At 35.4% G+C, this 19,278-nt stretch overlaps 1 long non-coding RNA gene across 1 annotated transcript in view; it reads right to left on the bottom strand.

The window, feature by feature from the left end:
• Positions 1-19,278, bottom strand: part of LOC149091647 (uncharacterized) — a 103,696-nt gene that overhangs the window by 59,445 nt on the left and 24,973 nt on the right. Inside the window, exon 2 of the long non-coding RNA XR_016196579.1 lies at positions 6,473-6,541. This is a non-coding gene — a long non-coding RNA (uncharacterized LOC149091647). The remainder of the gene's footprint in view (positions 1-6,472; positions 6,542-19,278) is intronic.

Here is a 19,278-nt window from a genome sequence, read left to right as displayed (position 1 = left end):
TTTTGCCCCTTTTTATGCAGCATTTTTGGCTGTTTTTCTTGATTTTTTTTATTTTTATTTTTTTTTTTGTTGGCTGCTGAGATTTCGAGCGGCGTAAAAAACCACCAAAAAAGAAGAAGAAGCTAGGGGGAAAAAACAAGAAGCTGTTGCTAAACTTTCGCTTGAGCAAATAAAAATGTGCTGCGGCAGCTGCAAGATGTTTTAATACACTTGCCGAAGGGTAAATCTACTATGTGATGTGATTGAATATGGTTTCTATATAAGAATTATCTTTTATGGTATATATACATTGAAATGAGAGAGAGAGAGAGGTACAAAAATAGAGTAATGCAAGCGAGAGAGAAAGAGCGAGAGGTACAGAAAAAGTGAGAAAGCGAGTGTGAAAGGGAGTGAAAGAGAGTGGGAGGGAGTGAGCAAGAAAGAGAGAGAAAGAGAGAGAGAGAGAGAGTGACAGAGATAGAGAGAGAAAGAGAGAGAGAGACAGAGAGAATGAGTTAGAGCAAATAGTGTGACACATAGAGAGAGAGAGAGAGAGAGAGAGAGAGAGAGGGAGAAAGATAAAAAGTATGAGCGAGAGAAAGAGTGAGAGTCCTGAATAAAGTCATTTAAAATTTATGATCTATGTATATATTCATTAGAAGTAGAAAGTCTTACTTTACGTTTTGATAAATCAAAAAAAAAATATATATATATTTTAAAATTGCTCTTAAAGCTTCCATCATTCACTTTAAAATAAACTATAGAATCTCTTTATAAAAGCTATTAGAATAATATTCAAAGCTGTCATCAAAGTCTGTATATAGTTAGTTTTATAATTGTTCAGAAAGCTTCCATCATTTATATTTAAATAAATTAAAATATGTTCCTAAATTTGTATAGAGGTTGTACTTAAAGCTTCCTGTATTCTATCTTAAAAAACTCTTTTTATTTATATTAATTGTAATATAAATTTCCTATTAAAATCTACTCCTAAAGTTGTTTTAATTTAATCTAAAAAATTAAAAATTAATACTAAAATTATATCTTTGATAATTATCTATATAATTATCTATAAGTAAACTAAAAAAACAACTCATTAATTTGTATTCGAATGCCAAAATAGAGTAAAAATCGAAATCGAAATAGAAGTGCATTTCGCATTCGACTACGCTTTACTATCTCCACACATATTCGTTTTCTCTTCAGTTGGGCGTGGCGTTGCTCTGCTCTCTGTCTCTCTCTCTCCCTCTCTCTCCCTCTCTCTCTCTGCCTGCATCCTTCGACTCTCTCAGCCGCCTCAGCCATTAGCCTGTTCCGCATGTCAACTGGAGCGGCAATAAGTGCCATGCATATTGTCGCAACCAGGTGACGCCACAAGCGCTGGCTGACAGCATAAACTGCAACTTGGCTGCTAACTTGGCTTATTGGCACTGCCAGGTGAAAGTCGCAACGATAGCTGAGGAGTAAATGGCACGCAACAAAATGGAAGAAAAAAGTGAAGAAGACGAGCAAGCAGAGAGTGCAACTATGCCATGGCTTAAACCTCAGCACCGAAGCTTACCAAAAAGCCGGTGAAACTTTCTTTCATGGCGCTGCTTGAAAAATTGTTGCTGGCATGAAAGGGGCAATTATATTGAATGCAGTTTGATTAAGGCAAATAAAATGTTGGGAAAGCCATTAAAAATAGTTGCTTAATAACCATTAAAGCTCAACTTGAACAAACACAATCTCTGCCGAGCATCTTGAATAACTGTATATTGTCCAGAGCTCAGCTATATCTAAATTGACAACAGTTATATTTTACAGCTAGCTCTGGCAATACCAGAACTAAAAATTGGCTCTCAAATAAAAATTGAGCTGCAGTTTTATCGCATGCCCAATATCTATGCACATGTTTTACAATGGCTGAAGAGAAATGGATTTTTGTTGCTGCCCTCGCTCTCCCCACGCACTCCTCTCGTTCGTTGATCAACAATACATGAGCAATTCACACTAGTTTCCCCCATATTTTCCACCTTCGCGATTTTATTTCGTATTTATTTGTTTTGCTTTGCTTGTTTCTGGAATTTCTTTGCACAACCCTTGAAGCAATTTACGCGCTGGTAACGATTGCATTGCAATTGCTTGACCCACATGTCATAAACAATAAAATATATTAAAATATATACGCGGCATATGCGAGCTGGACCCATTTAAAACAGCACGAACAGCACCACCAACAATGGCCAATGGTCAATGCAATGCACCACAGGGGCTAGCTGGCTGGCTGGCTGGCTGACTGCCTGCCTGACTCGCTGTAAAATTTAAACAAATTTTTGCACATTTCCTGTTACCCATTGTTGTACATTCTCTGTTCCCCAGTTCCCTGCTGCCCGCTCCCAACGCCCCGCTATCCCTTGCCCTCTGTTCGGCGGCACTCGAATGTGTGCTGCGTTGCACTTGCAGCTTGACACAGTTTTTAACCACACCCATTTATTTGCAATGTCAACAAGGCTGTTTAAAAAAAAAAAAAAAATAAATAAATAAAAAAAAGCAAAATATATATGTAAATATACGCATTGTTGTACAGTTGGGAGTGCCTAGCGCTATGATATGCTCTAGCTATAAACAAAGAAATGTTAATACGTTTTTAGCTGAAATTTGGCCAAGACTAAATTTAATTTTCAAGAAAAGCTCTTCATTTAAATAAAAATATTTTGCTAATGTAAATTGCTCTTAAAATAGGCATTTAAAATATATTATATATTATATTATTATATATTAAAATAAAAATATATATATTTAAAATATATATTATTATATATTAAAATAAAATTATATATATATTTTACTATATTAAAATATTTGGTTAACACTAATTTTCATAACATAAGTTTATTATTTTAATACATTTTCAGCCGAAATTTGCGCAAAACTAAATTTTATTTTGTAAGGAAAACTCTTCATTAAACTATGTTTATTTTTTTCTAATCGAAATAGCGCTGAAACATATTTTTAATAAATATATACTATCTGTATATTCTTATCTCAAATATAAATAAATATATTTCAACTATAATTTTCATAGCAACTTTAAGGTCTAAAGTCTATTGAAAGCGCATAAAATGCTGAAAATCAAATTTAAATAATTTTGAAACAGGAAGTATACCACATGTCGGATCAGTTAGGTTAAACTAAGAAATATTTCTATAAATTTGCACAAGAAGTTTTTTGATGCTGAAAAATAAAATATTAGAGCAACTTGGTTGATTTACAAAAAAAGAAATTCTATATGAAAGCTATTATATTTGATTTTTTTTAAATTTTGTTTAAGAACTTTTCAAGTGCTTTCAGCAAGTTCTGTCATTCATTCTTCTATGTCTATGTTTCTAGACAGTCCCTGCTTTAAAATTAAAGGGTATTCTTCAATTTCAAAATTTGATTTTGGCCATATTTATTTATTAGTGTCGTCTGCTAATGGCTTCTACATGCAGCAGGCCATGAAATTTGCATGTAATAATGTGAGCAGCAGCAGCAGGAGCAGGGCAGTAGCAGGGGCAGTAGCAGGGGCAGTAGCAGGGGCAGTAGCAGGGGCAGTAGCAGGGGCAGTAGCAGGGGCAGTAGCAGAAGTGAAATGGGTTTATCGTGTATTTATGATGTAAGACCAAACACTGTGCTGCTCGAGGCGCGACCTTGTCGCAAGGACCTTGAACCAAGTCGCAGCTAATGCAGCAGACAAATAAAGAGACAGAGAGAGAAAGAGAAAGAGAGAGAGGAAGAGAGGAACGCCTCTTTGCTGTCGAGGCAATTGACAATTGGCTTAGTAGCTAATTAGCCATTGGCAAGGGCGTGGCGTGGGCAATGGCGGCACTTTAAATGAATTTCAAGTGAGCCAATTAAAGCCAAACTTAAGTTTATTTTTGTGGCTTGCAGCAATTTATTGGGTTTTAATTTCCGTTCTTGAAGGGATGCATGTGGGGCGACCGCAAGAGCGTGTGTGAAAATTGAAATGTCAATTCTGGCAAGTCGACTTGCTTCAGCATATCCCCCCCCCCCCCCCCCCCCCCCCCCCCCCCCCCCCCCCCCGCCCAACCTTCTCTCTCTTGCTCTACAATTTTTACTCTGAATTTGCTTCAATCCCTTGCTGCAGTCAGTGCATGTCGTGGCTCGCTTTTGCTGCCGTTGACAGTCATTGACAGCGACGAGGACAAAAACGAGTACCATATCGAACGGTTAGTCCAGAGACAGGGACAGAGCGGGACAACATGCATGCTCGGAGGGAGGGAGAAAGGGAGCGGCGTCTCGCATAACATGCAGGCAATGTTGCATGCTGGGCTGCACTTAATGCTGACTCAACGCTATATAAGTTCTTATTTGCCAGGCGACTTGCCTTGGCTTCTCTCTCTCACTCTATGTCTCTCTATCTGTGTCCCCTTTTACCCCTCTCTGCCTTTGTCATGTTTCGATACTTTCGCTTGGCTTCACAACGTGCGGCACTTAATTTGTGCTCTACATCGGTCATAGCCGACACTTGAGTGCGCTTTGCCGAGACGCATAGTAATTTATGGAAATTGGAAAAGTCGCATTGAAATTTTATTTTATTAGACTCAAAGATTTATTCTTGTTGAAGCTGCTAATATCGAGTAAAATCTTGGCTAAATTTTTTAACATCAAAAAATTCTTTTAAAATGTAATTCATTTTTTAAATATTTACAAATTAGATGAATTTCTTTTTGGCTCACTCAGAATGCTTTTGAGCTTCACTCTTATTTATATAAATATTTCATTGTCATTCTAACCAAGCTGCTTGCGCTGTCTTCTATTTGCCCTGCCACACCAATTCTGGACCTCGACACCATTTACCCCGCTGTCACGCAAAAAAAAAAACTAAAAAAAAATCTTTAGCTGCTTTTTAGCACAAATCCTTTTTTGTAGTTTAAAACGCTTTGGACAGGATTTAGTTGCATGACTTTTTGCTTTTAACATTTTGCAAGCCCACATTTCTAGTGTGTTGGTCAGTTTGCAGCCGCAGCTCCCTCTCTCTTTCTCTCTCTCCATCTCTCTCCAGTTTAGCGCTTAACTGCTGACTGGCCTGAAGCTGTCCAGGGCTCTGCTGTGATCCTTATTCGGTTTCTGCACCAGACACGTAGCTCCATGGCCAAACGTGCGCGGCATTTTCAAATACAAATACATGTCCGCATTTTGTAGCTGCCACCCACTTACTTAGCTGCGTTCCAATATAGCTCGTAACCCCTGACATCTAACCCGATTTAACCCTTTACTTGCAATAAATTGTATTTGAGTTTTATTTCATTTCTATTTCTTTTTTTTGTTCTACTTCCCCCTCACATTTTACATCGATCGCATCTCTAGGCTACAATTTGTTGTGGTCAATTGTTGTGGTCTAGTTAAGATCAGAGTTACTCGAGCTCCTGCGCAAAACAGTTATTACAGATGGCCTAATTGTTAGCCTGTTGACAGTGGGAGCAGCCCAGTTTTAAGGCTGGCAACTGCAGCCCATTGTGTGCGGTAAAAACTTTGTGCAAATACCCATTGATTTGATGATGCTTGATGGAGGGTATTCCAATTTTGCAGCGAAGATATTGGAGTTGGGTGATATTTTATAGGGTACAAAGTGAAAATATGATAATCTAAACTTATGATCTTAAGAGATCTGAAGTGCCTTCAATAAACTGATTTTCATGCAGGATTATAGCTAACTGCTTTCATCAAGTTTCTATTCAACAATTCAATTCAAAGGAAACCCCATTTTCCAGATTATCAAACATATTTTACTACACTAAACAGATATAATCGAATTCAGAATATCTCTAAGTCGAGCATACCCATCTTCTGGCTGTTGTTTTCTTTTCAGTTTTGTTAATTCGGTCAATATTTGCGGACGCACGAAATAAAAATGGAAAACTCAGCGGAAAAGTTTTCGCAGCGCTGTCGCAGTGGCGACCAAGTTGAGGAAAAATAATGAAAAAATCTATTTAACCCCTTAATGGCTCTTGGGCTAAAGTTTTGTGTGGTCTGTTTTTCTTCTTTCGCTTTTTTTTTCCTTCTTGTTTCCCCTCTCTACTTCTTCCTCTTTTTGTACTGTGTGGTTTGTAGTTTGCTTTGGCCAAGAGAGGGAAGGAGAAGGAAGAGCAGAAAGCAGCTAACTTTTGAACTATTTGTAAAGGCTGAACACTAAAGTAATAGCATATATATATATATATATATATATAAGCCTCTCTCCCTCTCTCTATATATATATATTTATATACATATATATATAAGCAACAGTTGTCCCTGCAAAGGAAAAGCAATTTAAAACGTAACGTTTAAAGTTTTTGCCCAAAAATATGTATGCAAAACTATTTTTAGCCAAATATTCATTTGAGCCTTCATCATGATTTTTATTTTTATTTTTATTATTATTATTATTTTTGTATTATTCTTGTTTATTTACGTTTTGAAGCGTTTACTCTTAGCACTAATTATAAGTCGAGTTGTTTGCACAATTTACCTGCTGTTTAGTTTCCCTGCCACGCTCCACGCTCCACGCTCCAGTTCTTCAGTTCACTTGGATTCAGTTCTGTAAGGCATAAAGCAAACAAATTAATTTTCTTTTTTTAATTTTTATTACCTTTTTTTTAAATTTTATTTTCATTATTTTTGCTTCTTTTGTTTAGTTGTTGTTTGTGTTTAGATTTTGCTGGCAGCGAGTTAAAGTTAATTAGCTTGAGCTACCTTTAACAGTTCTAGTTGAGAAATTCTGCAGTTTAATTAGGATTGTCGAGAATATGGCTTGAGTAAATAAATGTACAATGAGGTCGAACAACTAATTGAAATTAAATTTTCAAGCAAGTTCTGTATTTGCTAAGTGCTGCATAATTTCTTGCTTATATTTAAGATGGAATTTTAAGATGAAATGCTCTTACACCCTTTATTTTCTAGGGAAGATATTGAAGGTAAAAAGAAACTCCTTTGATCTTACAATCTGTATGAATTGATTTATTTATAAAATAAATGTACATTTTATCTTAGCAGCATTAATATGCCGTTCATTAGACTGCACTTCTGTGCCACATAGAACTCGGCTTAAAGCAGAGAAAAAAATAAGTCCACGTAGCAGCCGCAACAGCAAACAGCTGACCATAAATAATCAAATCTTCGTACACAATCTGCAAACAGATTTTGCGTTTCTAATAAATTTCACTTTGCATGCGACCGAAAAGCTAACCAAAAAAAGTAAATAATCTGTAGTATATATACTACACAGTATATACATATATATATGTATATATCTATCTAATAAAATGGAAGATTGGCCCTGAAGGCTGTCCTCGCAAAAAGGCAAAAGCTTTTTGCCAGACAAGAAAAAATAAAAATTTATATTTATATTTATGTCAGGGCGATATATGGAATTCGTTGGCATGGCGATTTTTCGATAGTAAACACTATGGCAAAAAAATGTTGATATATGTATATACTCGGGTATATATATACGATGTGTAGCAGAGACAAGCAGTGATAACAGACAGAGCAAATTATGGCTCACTGATTTTATAAGCAATCCTTGATACCCTAACATTGACCACTTGGAGCTTGTCATGAAGGTGAAATTGCTAATTATATTAACAAGAATTAATAGTCATTGATGGCATTTATTTCTAATATAAAATGCATCGATTAATGAAATATGAAAAAAAATAAAAATAAATAAATAAAAAAATAAAATCTATCAGGCAAACATTTTTGTTTTAATGATTTTATTTAAAGTTCTTTAAATAGTTTAAAAATTTTAATTAAGTAATTAATTAATAAAAGAAAAATATATCGATGCACAAATGTTTTTTTTACGCTTATTAAAAAAAAAAAGGAAACAAAATGGATGGACTATATGTTATAAAATTATAATTAAATAATTCTATATATGGTAATTTATATTATTAATTTTTCTAGAAGGCCTCGGTAGCTAGTACTTAATTTTAAATCAAATTTAATTTATATTTAACTCATATCAACTAAAGAAATAAATATTATAAAATTTATTTATATTAGTTGACATTAATAAGAAAATTTTAATTGGCAATAAATATTTATCATATATGAACTTATATGAAAGAGCATTACCCGTGTGACATTTAAAAGTCGACCAAATTTTTGTATTCGATTAGGTTTGAGGCTTTTTTGTACGAGTGTGTGTGTGTGTCTGCTGTCAAGGACTTGGCCTATTCTATATGCGGTGTGAAAATGTGGTTAGAAGTCAAGAACATAATAAAAACGTTAACGTTTCGCTTGTTGAAGGTCGCACGACGCATCAGTCGAACAGCTGCTGGAATGGAACGCGCAGCGAATGTTCTAACTCAGCTGCGAGTTTCGCAGGCGAAATGGGAGATTTTTTGTTGTCTAAGTCCAAGGCCCTGATGCCAGTTCGCTCGTGTTGGGCTATTCACAGATATTTGTTGTTGCTGTTGTTGTTTTGCTTTGGTTTGCTTCATTTGTCTTTTGGTTTTTTTCTTTTTTTTTTCGGCGGCATAAGAACAATGTGAATACAAAACTTTCATTGCATAACAATAGGCGCAATGGCGTGCCACAAGCAGCATTTAAATATAAATACCTGCAGCTCGAGCAGAAAAACCACCAGCGAAAACCGCCGTCGGCCAAAAAGTGAAAAGTTTTCTGCGTTTTACAGGTAATTTTACCCCTCGCTGCCACTCACCACCTCCAGTTCTCTCTGTCTCTCTCTCTCTCTCTCTCTCGCTGTCTATCTGTTCGTCTTTTTCTCTCGTAGCCTCACTCGCTGGTCGTTGGCACGTGAAAGAAAAAGTGCAGGTGGCTTTTGGTCTATCCCCGTGGCCAGCTGAATAAATAAACTTTAACTTTTTGCTGGCCACAACAACAACAAGCGAACGTGGGGGGTAAGGGGAAGAGAGCTAAAAAATCTACGAATCTGGCAAATATATATCTAAAAATATGTAACAATAACAAACGAGAAACAGAAGCGGGCACAAAATATCAAATAGAACAAAAAGCTGAGAAAAAAGAATAGGTAACAAAGCTGCAGTCGGTCGTTACCGACTGCTAATACTCATTCATATGGCCTAAGCAATGATTTTTCGATTTGCCAAACTTCCGATTGGGGCTTTTGTATAAGGATGTCAAAAGGAATTTAGTTGTTTGATATTTTTGCTAACTCTAAAACTGTATAAAATACCGCTCGAACCTATTCGTCACGCTCCATTAGGAGTAAAGATCTACAACATATATTCTCTCTAGCGCTTCAACAATCACTCAATCATGGTCTTTAAGATAAAAATCACGCCTCTAGTTAGCTGACGGACATACCTCAAGGTGAATACTACACAAAACTAATATACTCATTTCACTTTCGTGAATGAGCATAAAAAATGTTACAAGAAAAGTTTTATTTATTATTTTGGTTTGAGGCAAAGCGTGAAAAATTTGTTAAGCTTAAAATTGTGTTTTTTACGGATCTCGCTTTTGTTTTTTATGGTTTTAAGGTAGCAAATCATTGCGAACAAATACATACAAGTTGTTATTTACAGAGAGAACGAGAGAGGAAGAGAGAGGGAGAGAGAGAGAGAGGGAGAGAGAGATGGGAAATAACAGTGAGAGCGCATAAAGAGCAGAGGTAGAATGAAAGGTAATGCCAGCTGCAGCAGTTGAGTGTAATGCTTAGGGTATAAGGAGGCACAAAATGGGTCAACAGTGAACAATGCAATAGCAACAATAAAAAACAAAGACCAGAACAGTTACGTTATGGATTAAGCAGAAAACATTCTTAAATGCTTAAGCTACATCTGCGATTTTTGTGGTTTTTTTTTGTATAAAGTCTTTTTGTTGAATAGGTTATACATTCATTCTAGATATCTTCGGAGATATATTTATTAGGTAGTCGGCAAGTAAATTGCCAAATAATTGATGTATGTCATTATCCTTGAATTGAATGTACACTAAATTGTCTTATAAGTTTACTATATAAGTACGAATTAATTAAACAGTAAAGTAATTTTATTTCTATTAATTTTCTTAAATTAAAATTATTTTAAAAAATTTAAAAATATTTTAAAATATATTACACATTTTTATTTTTATTAATTTTTTTAATTAAATTTTTTTTTATAATTATTTAAAAATATATTTAACATAAAAAAATCTTAAATTTCCCATAGACATAACTTCTACAATATTTTCCCATTTTCATGTGATTTTCACTTAATCTCTTTAAATGTTTGCATTGCACTGCCACAGATATAATTTACATTAATTATCGTTATATGTATGCAGCCCCAGTACGCAGCTGTACAGTTAAATTTTCTCTTGGCCACTTCGGTGAGTTTGCCTGGGCCCAATCCTTGCCTCGTGGCCACTCAACCTGCATTTTCTCATTATTTATACCCTGTGTTTCGGTTCTACCTTTTGCCTTGCCGTGATGCGCCACAAAATAATTGCCTACTTTTCAGGGCGCGAGGCACTGAGAACTTCATTTGAATGCAGGGATTTCCCCGTGGGAGCAAATTCAGTTGCCTATTACAGCTTTATTTTTTATTTTTTTTTTTGTTGCTTCCTTCATTTTATTTTTTGCAAAATTATACAAATTAATTTGGGAGCGACAATTGCGGAGTTTTGAGCCCCGTGGCCAGCCCCCATTTGATTCTTCGACTGTGGAGCTGTGCCCAATTCGCGGGCAGCGCATTAATTATGCTCAAGTGTCCGCTGGGAATGTGGCCAACACTTGTTATGTAATGACTTTTGTAGAGCGTGGTAGGCGTTAGAGGGGGCGTGATCGCAGGGGACGCGAAAAGGAGAATGTGAGAAGGGGGAAACGGAGGGATTTTTGTCATCAACGTGTCGCGCTGTTAGACAAGTTTGTGATTTGATTTAACAAACTGAGTTGACTGTCCGAGGAGAGAGAGAGAGAGAGAGAGAGAGAGAGATAGAGAGAGACAAAAGCCTTTTGCTAAATAAAACTATAGCGTTCGCTGGCAGCCGTGGTAAAAATTTATCGGCTCCGACAGCTGCATGGCAATATATCACAGATTTATGTCAGCATCATGAAAATACCACACGCAGATACAGAAATAAATACACACACACACACACACAATACATCTATGAAAATACAACGAAAGTAAATAGAGTGAAGAGGAAAAAAAAAAAAAATAATAACAAACTGAAAGAAAAACAAAGCGAAACTGCAAATGTTTTTACGAAATCGAGTCAAAAGCGGAAACGAAAATGTTAAAGCTCAAAAGCAGAGAAAAGCATAAAAACAATAAAAAAGAAGAAGAAGAAGAGAATACAAATGTATGTGTGTGTGTGTGGGTGTGTTTGCGTGGGCGTGTGACTGTGCATGGGTGCGTGTCGACTTTTAGCAAATGGTAAACAAATTGTAAACCTTATCAGTGATTGTACATAGGCGCTGTTCGGTATGAGCAGCCCCAAAAGTGAATGAAAGTAAATGAAACAAGCGATGCGGCTAAGGTTTAACGACCGACAAAATTATAAAGTTCGTGAAAAACTTTGAATATTGGGACTGGTTGCTATCGAAATGTGGAATCTGATACTTGTGCTGTCTGCCTCGACTTTGAATAAATCGTAAAATAGACGATGTTTGTCCTTTAAGAGTGAAAAGTGTGAGTATTTTGCAATGATTGATGCCCTTATATAAGTTGACAGATGAATAGAACCTATGACTCCCATTATTCGGGAATTCTGCCCATTGAAAATAGAATCTAAGGGTATTATAGTTTTATTCAAAATAGACAGGGTGAAGAAATTGTGATGGTACCTATAAGGAGTATATATATCCGGATCAGGAAGATTCTTTAACTACAACCGAAATCATAAATATATACTTAAATATATATTTGTATAGGTCATAGCTCAATTGCTCACTCTATTTACTTTTTATCGATAAAAATCGATAAGTTTACTTCTGTTTAAAATAATTCTCCGAATACCACAAAGGTTAAAGCATTTTATAAATATATTTACAAAAGAATCATAGAATCATAGAAGTATGGGCTGCTTACTGAGCGCAGGGATTATATCAACCGCTCTCTTCTGACCAGAGCACCCAGACTTCCAAAATTTGGTTACACATTAATCAGCAAAGTGAGATTGCAATTATCTCTTTATTATATCTGAGTAATTTTGATCTCCAGCATTTTCACACTTTGCACTCGAGCAACATTTTATTCACTTACAATACATATAAATTGGAGTCCAGACGGCTTTTCATGCTGATGGAATAAATGTTATATAGTTCTCTAGGGCAGCAGCTGCTGTCGAGCAGCACTTGAAGCGCCTTCCCCCTGCTGAGTCGAGCCATCAGGTTTGTCAGGCATTAATTTGCGCAAATGACAAAAGCATGTTGCAAATGGAAATTCTGTCTGTCAAAATTTACGTAAGTGGGTTAAAATCATTTACAACTGTTTTTCTTTTACCAACTGTTGTTGTTGTTGTTGCTGCAGTTGTTGTTGTTGTTGTACTTTCTGTTTGTTGTTCACCTGAAATGAAGTTTAATAATGACCCTTGCATAATTAGTGAATGTTTGCTGTTGCATTCGGGTTTGAGGTATTGAAACTCGGTTGTGCGCTTCACGCCTGCATTTGACACAACAATAAATTTAAAGCCAGTCTGTCACACACACACACACACACAGGCACACAATTAGTTGGGGTTAGTGTAGAGCATACTTTAACCAGAACAGCCAGTTTTACAGCAAGTGATTTATGTGCTCAAAGTTCGAGAGAACTAAAAAAGGGGAAAAATACGCTCAAAGAGGGAAAAGGCTATGCAAAACTTCAAAAACAACTGTCGAGTCGAGTTGCCAAAGCCGCAGCAATAAAAAATTGTCGCAGAAGATATACCGATACGGTTTCATACAAATACATAGATCTCTATACATGCACATATACATAAATATATGTATATAGATGTGGGTGTGCATGTGTATATATACGAGGTACTAGAGGCAGTCACATGTGCTCCAATCCAATCGAAAGTGTCGTAAATTGGGTCAGACGCGCCTCTGCCTAACGGTTAAATTCTTAAATCAAAGGCAGCTGAGAAGAGCGTGGCAGTAAAAGTCTTGACTAGCAGATACCCTGGACGTAGTGCATAAAACTGTGTGAGAATTTAGAGAAGGGTAATTCTATGATATATCTCAATATTATTCGTAACAGACTACTTAAATATATAGGACATAGATTATAGCCGTTTACAATACATAAAATGTCTAAAAATGGGATTAAAAAAATCTGTGAATGGTCCACTTATAATCTATTGATATCGATTGAGATTGTAAACCCTATTCGTAAGTTCCTTGAAATCCTATGGAAAGTTCCTTGAAATCCTAGAAAAGTATTCAGAACTAACTTTATTTTGGATCTGGATATAATCTATGTATAATACCTATTATGAGATTATGATCTTAAGAAATGTTATTTGAAGAAAAAAAATTTATAGAAAATACTTTAGTCTGTATATAGAGAAAAGTCTGGGAACGATCTACATGTAATCATTATATAATAGATATTATTCAATCCCATACGATATACCACATTTCTTGACATTGTAAACAAATATGACTTCAGCTTGGCCTCAGATAACTATGTATGTTACCCTTTGCATATAACACTTCTTCTTGAGCAACCCGCTGCACGTTCTTAACACTTACAGGGTATGCGAGACCCAACATCCGTCTTTAGCCTCAACTCTAACATCCGTGCTACTAGCAACATACATATCCATGGCACGCCCACGCGGCATTTCGTGGCGCAACAAATTGCCGAACCGTGGCAAGCATTGAGTGTTGCCTACAAATTGTATTTGTGTGGCAAGCAGAGCGCGCAGAGACGGTGTGTGTGTGTGTGTGTGGCAGGAGAACGTGTGGCACAGGCCGCAAGACGAACTCGGCTGCAAATCAATTTATCAATTTGCAATTTGTAAGTTTCGCAGGCGCCAGACAAAAGAAAAATCACATGAAATTACGTTTCATTGCAAGTAAAATGGAGAGTGAAACTAAAGAGAGGGTTAGGTAAATGGGATAAAGGTGCAGAAAAGAGCCAAGCCAAGGCAAGGGTGTAAGCGACTCTAGAATACTTGCTGCTTGAGGAAAACACACACAAAAAACAGCTTTACCAATATACCCCTTTTTCTTTTTGTGAGCGAGCATAGAAAAAATGGGAATGAGCGTTAAACCGGATCGCATTAAATTACTAAACACACACGTGTGAGGCTGCTGAGTTGCAGGTTTGAGCACGCTTTCTGTTTTCAACTTTACGTTGAGGCAGCAAAGTTCTTAAGGAATTGCTTTCAGCTCGAAACTTGGCCAAAGTCGTTGAAAACTTGCAGCAGCAGCTATCCAAAAAAATAAATGTGCTGTGAAAGTCAATCAAGTGTTGCAATTTGGCGAGTGCAGCAGCCAGCCAGCCAAGCCAAGTTGCTCTTCACGTGGCTGGTTGGTTAGCTGCTTTAGCTATCAAAGTGGTTGGCGGTAAGTGATGCAGATGCTGTTGCTGCTGCCACTGCTGTTGCTGCTGCCACTGCATCTGCATGTGGCGCCACAACCAACTGGCAACATTACAATTGACAGCTAACCAAGGGGCGCACAGGGGCAACGTTGGCCAGCCACTGGCAGGCAACCCAGCCAACCAAATTAATGGCCAGCTCGATGGCACAAGTTGTTCGCAGTCGAGTGCAATAGGTAATTGAAGGCGTCTTGGCCAAAGACAAGCTAGTGCGTTTTATGCGGGGCACGTCTTGAGTTTTCCTTAAGGCGAATTAAGGCAGTTAGTGGATAAAGCTGAAAACAATGTTGAGATCATACGATATATGAAAGATATTGACGCAAGAAACTATCATTGGTTGCTGTTGTCATAATAATATTCTACACAAGCTGCAAACGAGATATGCATACTCTTAGTCTAGTCTCTTGATCTTCTTAATATGTTAGTTAATTCATTATAGATTCATACAAAAAATGCTTTTTGATTAAGATTCGTATTTAGTTATATATTTATTATGTAAAATGTATTATAAAATTGATGGTAAGAAAAATATATTTAAGTCACTTAATTAAGCTAAAATATATTTAAAATAAATGAATTTGATTATAAAAGTATTTCTCTTTTAACTATTATTTCCTAATAAAACTAATCTAAACTAGGCGTAATATATATATTTCTTTTTAAAATTTATTTATAATTATAATTATGTCTATTTATAATTAAATTTAAAAAATCAAAATTAATAATAGAAAATAGGAAAAAATTAAAAAATTTTAGAATACAATATAATTACTTAACAAATTTTTAATTTTTAAACAAAAAATGTAAAATATTTATGTATATTAATTTTTTCTTAATGAAGAACAAAAAAATATAAAATATTTATGTATAATAATTTTTTTCTATATGAAGAACAAAAAATATAAAATATTTAAGCATATTAATTTTTTCTATATGAATAACAATTGAAAAATATTTTAATTATTAAAAAAAAAATATATATATATTAACATATTTGATAATTTTTTTAATTATATTTATTATTTAAATTTTGTTTTGTTAAATAATTATACTTTAATATTTAAGTGATTTATAAAAGCTTAAATATCACATATTTAAGTAATTTTTAAAGGCTTTATAAAACATAACTATATTATATCCCACTTTAGATACTCCCCACAAAATGTAAATTTATATATATTATTTTTGAGTATATTCTCAGGTCGAAATTTTACGCAAAAATTTAAAGAGTTGATGCTTTCATTTGGCCAACTTTTCGGGGCTTATCTGCGGCATTCCAAAGGCTATTGCTATTGTAGTCAGGGCTAAAGCGATTTGGCTACGGCTTTTGGTTTCTGTGCCCACAGCTGGCATTCAATTATAAATCAAGCATCAACCATAATTGAAAGATCAAACGCACAAAAACTGAAACATGTGTAGAGAAGGCCGGCTGCTGTGTGTGTGCGTGTGCGTGAGTGTGCGTGTGGGTGTGTGCGTGTGGGTGTGTGCTGTATGCGTGTACGGGCATATTTGCTACGCATTTGTCGCAGCTTTCATTCATGTGTTGATAAAAATACAAACACACACACATACACACACACACGCAGCCTGGATAGGGCGTAAGCGAAAAATGTTGTGTGCGTTAATAAATTACAACAATAATGACGCCAAACATGATAACAACATGCCTGATAGATGGTAACGGGGCCAGCAGCAAGCGAACGAACGGGCCATAATGTGGCTGCGACTCTGATTTGAAGGGGGTGTCTGTGTGTGTGTGTGCATGTGTGTATGTGTGTGTGTGGGGCAACCGTTTGTTATTGATCATCGCAATATTTTGCGCATTAAGCAGACGCAAGTCAAGCCAAACATATGCAGCCGGCAACAGGGTGGGGGGAGTGAGGGGGCGGGCAGTCGACAGGCTCTGGCCAGAACTGTGTGGCCAGCCTTTTATCCATTTGACTTGTTTGCGCAGCCAAGGCAAAAAGGATAACATTGTCCTCTGTCACAGCAGGGCAGGAAGGGGGAGGAGGGGCAGTCGGGAGAGGCAGTTGGGCGAGGCATTCAGACAGCTGAAAGCAGCCATTCAAAGTGCTGAAAGTCTAAGCCATTAAAGCATATTAGTTTTCCGCCATTGTTGTTGCTGTTTGTACCCACTCACACACACACACACACATACATACACATATCGACTACAGTCAGTGTCTGTGTGTTTTTATTTATTTCGCTACATATTTGTTTATGCTCGACTGAACAATAAAAGTTTTAAAGGATTGACATGATTGTCGTCGTATCTGTAATGCTTGTTGTTGTTGTTGTTGTTGTTGTTGTTGCTGTTGTGGTGGTTGTTGTTGTTCGCCGCCATTTTGTATTGGGCTTAACATAAAAAAAAAACTCAAAAAACCAAATATGCAACAGTTTTTTTTTACGTATACTCAATGTTATGCTAAAATATTTAAGAGAAAAGTTAGAAAATTAAAAAAGTAGAGCGTACTTATTGGCATGCCATTTGAATACATAAATATTTAACAAAAAACATGTATGCAGTCAATATACGAGCTAATATATATGGAAAGAAGCGGAAGACATCATAATATTGAATTAGCCTTTACGACCTTAGTTCAAGTCGTTAAACTTGTAATCAGAAATAAAAAGATAATTATATGTGCGAAGAAAGACAATAAATTTACATTACGCATACGCCGCATTGGCCATTAGGTAATTAACGAAATACGCAATAGATTTCAGCCACATTGAACCTTAATTAGACCACTAATGCATATTTATGTTTATTATTTGTGTTTAACCAGCTTGATTGTGCTCAATCAACATAACTCAGTGCACAACTATTTGAAATAAATTCAATTAATATTTGATGTCAATGAACATTTCTGCTAATTTATTATGCACTTTAAATTCTTGGCCATCGTGCACAGTTTCATTCACACTTCAAACCGCTTTTTATCGAAATAACATCAGCGGTGCGAGTTATGCAAGCTACTCGACAATGGTAGAAGAAGAAAAAAGGAGCAGCAGCAGCAGCATTCAATGCAATTTATTTCCGTAATAAAAATGCATTTTTACTACAAACTCATCATAGACGGGCAAAAAACTAGCGCACGAAGCGCCAACGAATTTATGTGGCATTCATTATGCGCTGAGCTTTATATCTGTATATACATAAATACATTTATATATATGTATGTATGTAGGTTCAAGTATATAGTATACAACGTTTTTAATACCCTTTAGATGTAAAAAAGAAATGGTGTAAGCAATTGCAAAAATTTATAGAGAAAGTAATAAAACAAGATAAAATAAAATAAAAATTCAGTGTAAATAATTGGCCATAGAAGTAGACATAAATTTGCTGAGCTATGATGGATTGGGTTCTATGTAAATAACTGGGATGGATAGGATATATGACTCTAGGCGTATGTGTTTCTTTGGCAGAAAATAAATAGTATGAATATTAATATAAAAAACTAAAATGACCTAAAACTGAATTTCTAGAAGAAAAAAAAAATTAAAAATGTCTTAAAGGAATTTCTCAATAATTTACGTAAATTATTATTATTATTTTATTTTCATATATTTACTGTCATTTTTATACCCTGAACCCATTGAAAATGGGAAATCAGGGTATAATGTTTTTGTGAAAAAGTATGTAACAGGCAGAAGGAATCATCGCAGACCCCATAAAGTATATATATTCTTGATCAGCATGACGAGCTGAGTTGATATAGCCCTGTCCGTCTGTCCGTCCGTCCGTCCGTCCGTCCGTCCGTCCGTATGAACGCCGAGATCTCAGAAGATATAAGAGCTAGAGAGCTGAAATTTTGTGTGCATACTCGTGTGTACCATACGCAGTACGAGTTTGCTTTCTTTTTTCGATAACTCATCCGATAACTTTTTTATCGAGAATAATCGAAAAATTGATTTTGTTTTTTGAGCCTCATTGGAATACTATTAGACGTGGAGACTTCAGATTTACTGTGTATATAAGTATGATGAATACAAACATTTTGTAATCAACAGATTTTGGATACCACGCCCCCTTCGCCCCCAATTTGTAAAAAACGTATTTCAAGTACTAGAGACTTGTGCTTTGGAACGTACACACATTTTGACCATATAATTACGCCCTGAAAATTTCATTAAGATCGTATGTTTACAAACGAAGTTATTCACCAAGTAAATTCTCATACTGTTGCCCACACTGCAGCGCAGCCCAAGCGCAGTCGCTGCTTACTGCGCAGTTAGCAGAGCGCGGGCGCGTGAGGGTGGATGCATATGTATGCATGTGTGCGTGCATAAAAGAAGTGCAGAATGATAAGAATATCAGCTTGGAGGGTTCAGGGTATCTCCTAGTCGAGCAGTCTCGACTAGAGTCTTCTTACTTGTTTTAATTAATATAAACAAATCCACTTAAAAATAATAAAAAACTAAAAGATTTACAACTAAATTTAAAGTAAAATAAAAAAAATTGAAAAAGTGTGCATTGATTTTCTCAGAAATTTACGTTAATTATTTTCGAATTTTTATTATTATTATTATTATTATTATTATAATTATTATTTTTTTTTATTTATTTATTTATTTATTTTTTAATAAACCCAATCAAAAATTATTTACAATAAATAACTAAGTCTTAAAAATTTCTTTAAAAAAAATAAATCTAAAAAAAAAATAAAGTTCTAAAAAAAATGTATTAAAGTCTTCATTAATTTTCTCAGAAATTAACGTTAATTATTTCAATATTTTACTTTCATATATTTTTTATTATTAT

Source organism: Drosophila navojoa, chromosome 3, assembly GCF_054131105.1.
Source record: "Drosophila navojoa isolate 15081-1374.11 chromosome 3, UAZ_NAV_1.0, whole genome shotgun sequence".
Lineage (NCBI taxonomy): Eukaryota > Metazoa > Arthropoda > Insecta > Diptera > Drosophilidae > Drosophila > Drosophila navojoa.
This window is presented reverse-complemented; position numbering and strand designations above follow the sequence as displayed.